Source organism: Gekko japonicus, unplaced genomic scaffold (genome assembly GCF_001447785.1).
Source record: "Gekko japonicus isolate JY-2015 unplaced genomic scaffold, Gekko_japonicus_V1.1 scaffold669, whole genome shotgun sequence".
In the NCBI taxonomy this organism is placed as follows: domain Eukaryota; kingdom Metazoa; phylum Chordata; class Lepidosauria; order Squamata; family Gekkonidae; genus Gekko; species Gekko japonicus.
Genome location: NW_015167073.1, coordinates 802,769 through 809,505, shown reverse-complemented (window position 1 = coordinate 809,505; position 6,737 = coordinate 802,769).

Sequence of the window (6,737 nt, the reverse complement as noted above, 5' to 3'; positions counted from 1 at the left end):
GGGACCGTTGGGGGCGGGGTGTGTGGCCTTATGACACACTTCCGGTGATGTCAGGGGGTGTGGCATATGCTAATGAGTTATGCTAATGAGTTCCCCTAGCTCTTTTTCTATGAAATGACCCCTGTATATAATATTTGGCCTTATACTGCATATGTATTTCACATCTTATGTAAAAAAAATTTTTGAATGTATGTCAAGTTTGTATTTTGGATTGTGACCACTGAGGAAGGCCCCTAGGGGCCGAAACGCATTTGGTTCAGTTGCACAGCACTAACCCATCTATGTATGAGTGTTGAGAAGTTTTTTATGTCTGAATGTGAATATTTTTAATGGGTCTAAGTTTTTAAAAAATGTGTACACCTGAATACATTTTGTACCTGAGCAAGGATTTGAAGCCAGGTCTCCCCAGCTTGGGCAAAACAAAAAAAACACCTGTTCTCAGTCTCCTGAAGCAGTGTGGTGCAGTGGTTAGAAGGATAGGCTGGGAACCAAACCAGATGAGATGCTGTTTGTTTCGGGTCCGCCTCACCCCGTGTCATGGTCCTGATCGACCATTCTGTGCATGGAGCTCCCAGGTTGTTGTTTTTTCTTTCAAATAGCGGGCACGCGAGACGTAATTCCAATCAGGACCATGACACAGGTTGTTCCTCTGACCCAAAACAACCAGCATCTCCATCTGGTTTGGTTCCCAGCCTATCCTTCTAATCACTGCACCACACTGCTTCAGGAGACTGAGAACAGTAATGGAGACCACACCTCAAAAGTCCAAGCTGTGAGGGCCATGAAGTTGGTTTCCTGTCGCCCCGTAGGGAACACCTCCGATTTGCACTCGACAAAGAGGTTGGCAACTCTCTTTACTGTGCTAAGGAATTTGAACAAAATAACAGCCTCCCCCGCCTTACAGAAGTCATGTCCCCACAGATCATAAACCAATCTGTATCTCCTCAGTAGGTCCCTTCTGAGGAGATCCGTCACCCGAAGAGGGGCAGGGCTTTGAAATGTCAGGGCAACGTAAAAGATAAAGCTGGAATGGGGACTTGGAGACAAGTGAAATATCACATCCACCTGGCATCGGCTTCTGTCAGAGGCTCGGCTACTGATTACGTAGACGTTTGCTCCTCCGCGTGCCTAAATTGTTGCTCTTTCTCTTATGGCTACGGTGTAGGGTAGGGTGGGCACCCAGGTTTTTGCTCAACAGAACAATGGCCTCCTGGGGCACCTGTACCCGGACTGAATGCCTTGTCTTAGAAACTGTTTTCCCATTCTCGGCGGGTGATGAGGGCGCTGTGTCCTCTCGTTCCTTTGGGCAAGGCGTGCGGTGACAGTGAGGCGAGAGGCTGAGCTTGGAGGCGAGCAAGGAGGAGAAACTGGACAACTCTTCATCTTCTTCGTCCTCCTCTTCCGCTTGCTCTTCTCCCTTAGCGCCATATTTATGACCGCCTTCTACATTCCCTCCAGAAAGTTCCAGCATGGCAGCACTGGCCTTGGTAGCTGGCTCGAGCAGATCTTGCATTTCTGCTACCTGGCCCAGGTTCCTCGCCTCACTTCCTGAACTGCCTTCTTCACTTCGGCCTTCGGGAGACAACAGATCGCTACGCTCGGCGCTCTGATTCGGCTCACTGTGTTCATCACAGTTGCCGAGTCTGGGTGAAAACACTTCTGCTCTCTTGCTACCGCTGGAGGGTACAGGGGTGTGATCCCCGCTAGGACCACAGTTGCCCCCATCAGCTTCAACTGCAACGATACAGTCTGAGGGATTCAGAGTGGGGTTCAGAGTCTGCCTGACACCAGGTTGGTTTCCCACCCATGGAGTAACCTCCCCCTGGTCTGAGCATGGCCACTGAGCCTTCTGGAACTTTTCAGTGTTGCCGGCATCCTTTTGGATGCTCAGAGATGGAGACACTAGCCCTGGGCTACTGGGAAACGACAGGTGCTCGGTGGAGATTCTTGGCAGTTGGCCTTTGAGTCCTCTCACCTCAACAGAATCAGCTGAAGCCAAATGATTCCCTTTGCACCCACTGGGTTCAACAGATGGCGTGAAGACAGGGCAGTTAACGTGCCAATCAGTTTCCGGTATGGGCAGGCAAGATGGCTGTTGGCCCTCTTGCTGAGTGGTTGTCGACAGTGCTAAATTATCTGCATAGCACCGCAAGGCCTTGCCTGAGCTGCTCTTCGTCTTGACAGGGGCGCACTTTGTTTTCTCCCAGCTGATCTGTGGCTTCTTCAGCAATCTGACCTTGGCTTCTCGGCCACCGGGTTGTTTTCCAGATCCAGCAGGCACTGACGTTCGATGGTCTCGTCCGGCTAAGCTTTTGCTACATGGCCCCGTGCTCCCACAGTGAGGTAAAGCTGCAGTGAGGGCAGGATTCAGCCCTTTCCTGCAAGCCGGAACTGGGATGTGGTCTCGGAGCGCCTCTCGTCGGCCGCCGTCCTGATTCTTACATTCGAGCTGAACGAGTTGCTCACTAAATCGGTTGGTCTGGTTGTCCCTCTGAGATGTCATACCCGTACCTTGACTGTCAAGCCCTGTTCTACTTGAGGTATCCTCAGACCCCCTAATAGCTTGGTCTTGGGGCTGACCTATGACCTTTTCCAAATGTCGTTCTCCATGTCCATTCAGATTCTGCTGCAGAGCTCTTTCTGCTGATGTGCGACCCCCTAACAACATTTTGTTTATATTCTGATTAGCACAGCCGATCCCTTTGGGGGTATGTTCCTCCCCTACCAAGATAGCCTGAGACCTCTGTTCGTGTTTGACTTCCCCTTGTTCGTGTTTGACTTCCCCTTGTTCGTGTTTGACTTCCCCTTGTTCGTGTTTGACTTCCCCTTGTTGAACACCACCTTGTTTTCCACATAAATTGTGGGCCGGTTCTACATTTTGCCAGACGAGCTGGGTTTCTTCGTGGGATTTTGCTTTGGCAGTATGGCTGACCTGCTCTGGAGCCCTTTGGCTCTCATCTTGACCTTTGACCTGTCCTTGCCTGCCATCTCTCCCACCACATGCTGTGCTGCGTGGTCTTTGAACTCCCTGTCCTATCATCTCCTCTCCTGAACTTTTGTTTCCAGTTAGGCTGTTGTTTTCTGCTACGATGGGACTGGTTTTTCCCCACTGGGCATGAGGTGGGATTCCTATGGGCTGTCCTAAGTTAAGTCCAACTTGGTTCTGTTTCTGTAAACTTTGGGTCTCCCTTTCATCTGTTTCCTTCAGAGTGGGCAATGCTCTCTCTTCCTGAGAGCCGTGGCTGCCACACAGAGACGAACTCAAGGAAGTTCTGCCAGCCTTCGGTGGAAGATCTCTTTTCCCCACATGCTGGTGTGAGGAAGGAACTGACAGGGAACCAGTTCCTGGTCCTGGCATCTCTGGCTGACTTGTCCTGATACCGTCGTTAGCAGAAGTCCTCTGGATGGCCTCGGATGAAGTCTCTTTTCCTTTACCACTGTTGCTGGCCTCATCCTCTTCCTCAGACTGGGAGGGGGTGGAGTCAGAATGGGACGTGGGGCAATCAGAGGGGTCCCTCTCCTCCTCGGTTAACACCAGAAGCCTCTTCTCTATCAACTGGAGACAGAAAGAAAAATGGGCCCACAGACATGACCTTTACAAGGCAGAGTGGTTATGGGAAAAGCCTTCTCGGCCATGTCAGCCTGTAGGGAGCTGGTCACGTACATACGGTTGCCAGGCTCCAGGCAAAGCCTGGAGATCTTCTGGAATTATCTCCAGACAAGGAAGAACCGTTCCCCTGGAGAAAAAGGCTGCTTTGTGGGCAACATAACCCGCTCAGGTCCCTCCCCTCCCCAGGCTCTTCACCCCAAATCTCCAGGAATCTCCCAACCTGGAGTTGCCAACCCTACGATGTGTAGAATTCAGCCTTTTGTACGCCACTGCCAATATTGGTTTCTGGAAGGGCTGCCAACCTCTAGGTGGTGGGAAAGAGCAAAACAACCGTGATATATTTAGGCCAAAGAAAAATATCCACAGACTTATAAGTCCTTATTCAATGTCCAATTTACTTGGAGCAATGCAAACGCCATAACACCACAACGGGCCCGGCATCTCTGTCTAGTTTCATTTTCAACCTCTGTAATTCATTCAGTTAGCAAGCACAATGGCCATTTCTCACGGTAACAATCCCCAAATCCACTAGTGTAGTGCCTATTTGGGGATTTGAAGATTGTTACCGTGAGAAATGGCCATTGTGCTTGCTAACTGAATGAATTACAGAGGTTGAAAATGAAACTAGACAGAGATGCCGGGCCCGTTGTGGTGTTATGGCGTTTGCATTGCTCCAAGTAAATTGGACATTGAATAAGGACTTATAAGTCTGTGGATATTTTTCTTTGGCATAATATATCACGGTTGTTTTGTTCTTCTCCATTGTCCATCCCGTGATCTCTCTCCCTGGTTTGTACCACCTGGAGGTTGGCAACCCTAACACTATTCCTAGAAGACGTTAAGAAGAAGTAACTGGGAGAATTCTTCCTTTCAAGGGTGGATGTCTGCATTTTATTTTAAAGGAGAGAGGGAGGGAGGGGATTGTGCCAAATCAGATGTTTGCCAATCTGAAAGTAAGATTAACTGTAAACATTAGCCAAAGAAAATGGAAAAGGAATTTAACCATAATCCTTTTTTGAAATTATGGTGCGGCCTAATATGCTAATGAGTGTCAGCTGTTAGGTGTGGCCTATTATGCTAATGAGTTCCTGCTGGGCTTTTTCTACAAAAAAAAGCCCTGTGTACATTGAATAAGAATTTATAAGCCCCTGGATAATTTCCTTTGGCATAAATATATCGCGTTTTTTTTGCTCTTTTTCCACCATCCGTCCCGTGATCTCTCTCCTTGGTTTGCAGCCTCTAGGTGGTGGCGGGAGATCTGGAATCGCAACTGAGATGACAGAGATCGGTTCTCCTGGAGAAAACAGCTGCTTTGGAAGCAGATCTTGATGGCATTACAGGCCGCCGGAGTCCTTCCCTCCCCCTCCCTATACCCTATGCACCCTAGGCTCCACCCCCCAAATCTCCAGGAATTTCCCAACCCCACTCCTCTTTTTAGTTGAATGTGGCCCATTTGGGAGAGGAAGGACACTTTGCAAATAGGGTTGGTGGTATTCGAGTTGCCAGTCACCAGCTGGAGCCTGGAGACCCAGAATCCTCCAGCCTGGAGAAGGCTGGACAAACCTATGGAGCAGGGGTCCATCAGTGGCTGCTAGCCACAACATAGATAGGAAGTCTCGGCCTGGGGCAAGGGATGCTCTGTCTTCTTGGTGCTTGGGGGGGGTCAACAGTGGGAGGGCTTCTGGTGTCCTGGCCCCACTGCCGGACCTCCTGATGGCACCTGGTATTTTTGGCCACTGTGTGACAACAGAGTGTTGGACTGGATGGGCCATCTTATATTCTGTTCTTAATTACAGGCTGATCTCCAAACTGCAAGGATCAGTTCCCCTGGAGAAAATGGCTGCTTTGGAGGGTGGACTCTAACTCTTACAGTTAGGAAGTTTCTCCTGATATACAGGGCTTTTTTTTTGGTAGAAAAATCCCAGCAGGGTCTCATTAGCATAATAAGCCACACCCATGACAGCAGAGCTCATTAGCATATTAGGCCACACACCCCTGACAGCACATTAGCATATTAGGCCACATCCCGTGCCTTCCCTTGGCAAGCCTGCCCTCAGATAGGCCGGGGAAGGCACGGGGAGGCATTTAAATGCCTTCCCGATCCTTCCGCCCCTGCCCCGGCCCACTTCTCTCAGAGTCACTGGGGGGGTGTCACTCTCCAGGCCTTCCCCCTATAGCCACGCACGCAGAGGTTTTGGCTGTAGTGGGCGTGGCCAACTCTGAAGCCAGCCGGAACTCTGTTCCTGTGCGTTCCTGCCCCAAAATAGCCCTGGCGTTATACCCGTCTGAGGCCCCTCCCCTCCCTAAGCCCCGCCCTCCCCAGGCTCCACCACCCCAAATCTCCAGGAATTTCCCAACTCAGAGTGGGCCACCCAAGGTGTTACAGAGAGATGGGCCCAGCCCCAGTTGTTTGTATCAGGGTCCGGCCATCTTGATGGTGGCTTTCAACTGGGAATGGGGAACACGCGCTGTATTGTCTCCCCATCACCTTCACTGTTCCTAAGACTGCCTCCCCACGGGCTGCTTAGGCTGGGAGGGAAACGGCAAGGCTTTGGTTTCCATGACCGCCATACTTTGGACCGGGAATAGGTCCAAACAGTGAATTGCCCCCACGCACCCTGATTCCCATACCATGGATTTCATTCTCTAGCCTGGTACAGACAACCGCTCCACATGTTCACTGAGGGCGTGGGGAGGCACGGAGGGGGCCCCCAGCTCCTGCAGGGGTGACCGCTCAGAGGAAATGGCTGTGTGAACACTCCCTTCCTGGGATCAGCAGCCTTCGGGAAGCCGTGCTCCTGATCAGAGGGAGGGGGTGTAAGCTTCCTCTACGTGGTCTCACCTGTTTGCGGCACAGGCAATTGTGTGAAGGCAGGGGGGCAGAGCCAGTGTGCTCCCACCCACCCGCCTCTCCCCAGGCATCCAGTGAAAGTCTGGGGTTTTCTGTCTGCTTTGGGTTACTGTGTTACCTGGTTGGGGGTTAAGTTTAACTCCTCGTCCAGTTCCTCCACCAAATCCAAGGGATCTTGACTTTTCTCTGCAGACAGTAAGTCAGCTATAAACTGTGGATGGATGACGGCTTCCACCTGCCAGGAAAAGGAATCATAGAATCACAGAAGATTAGAGT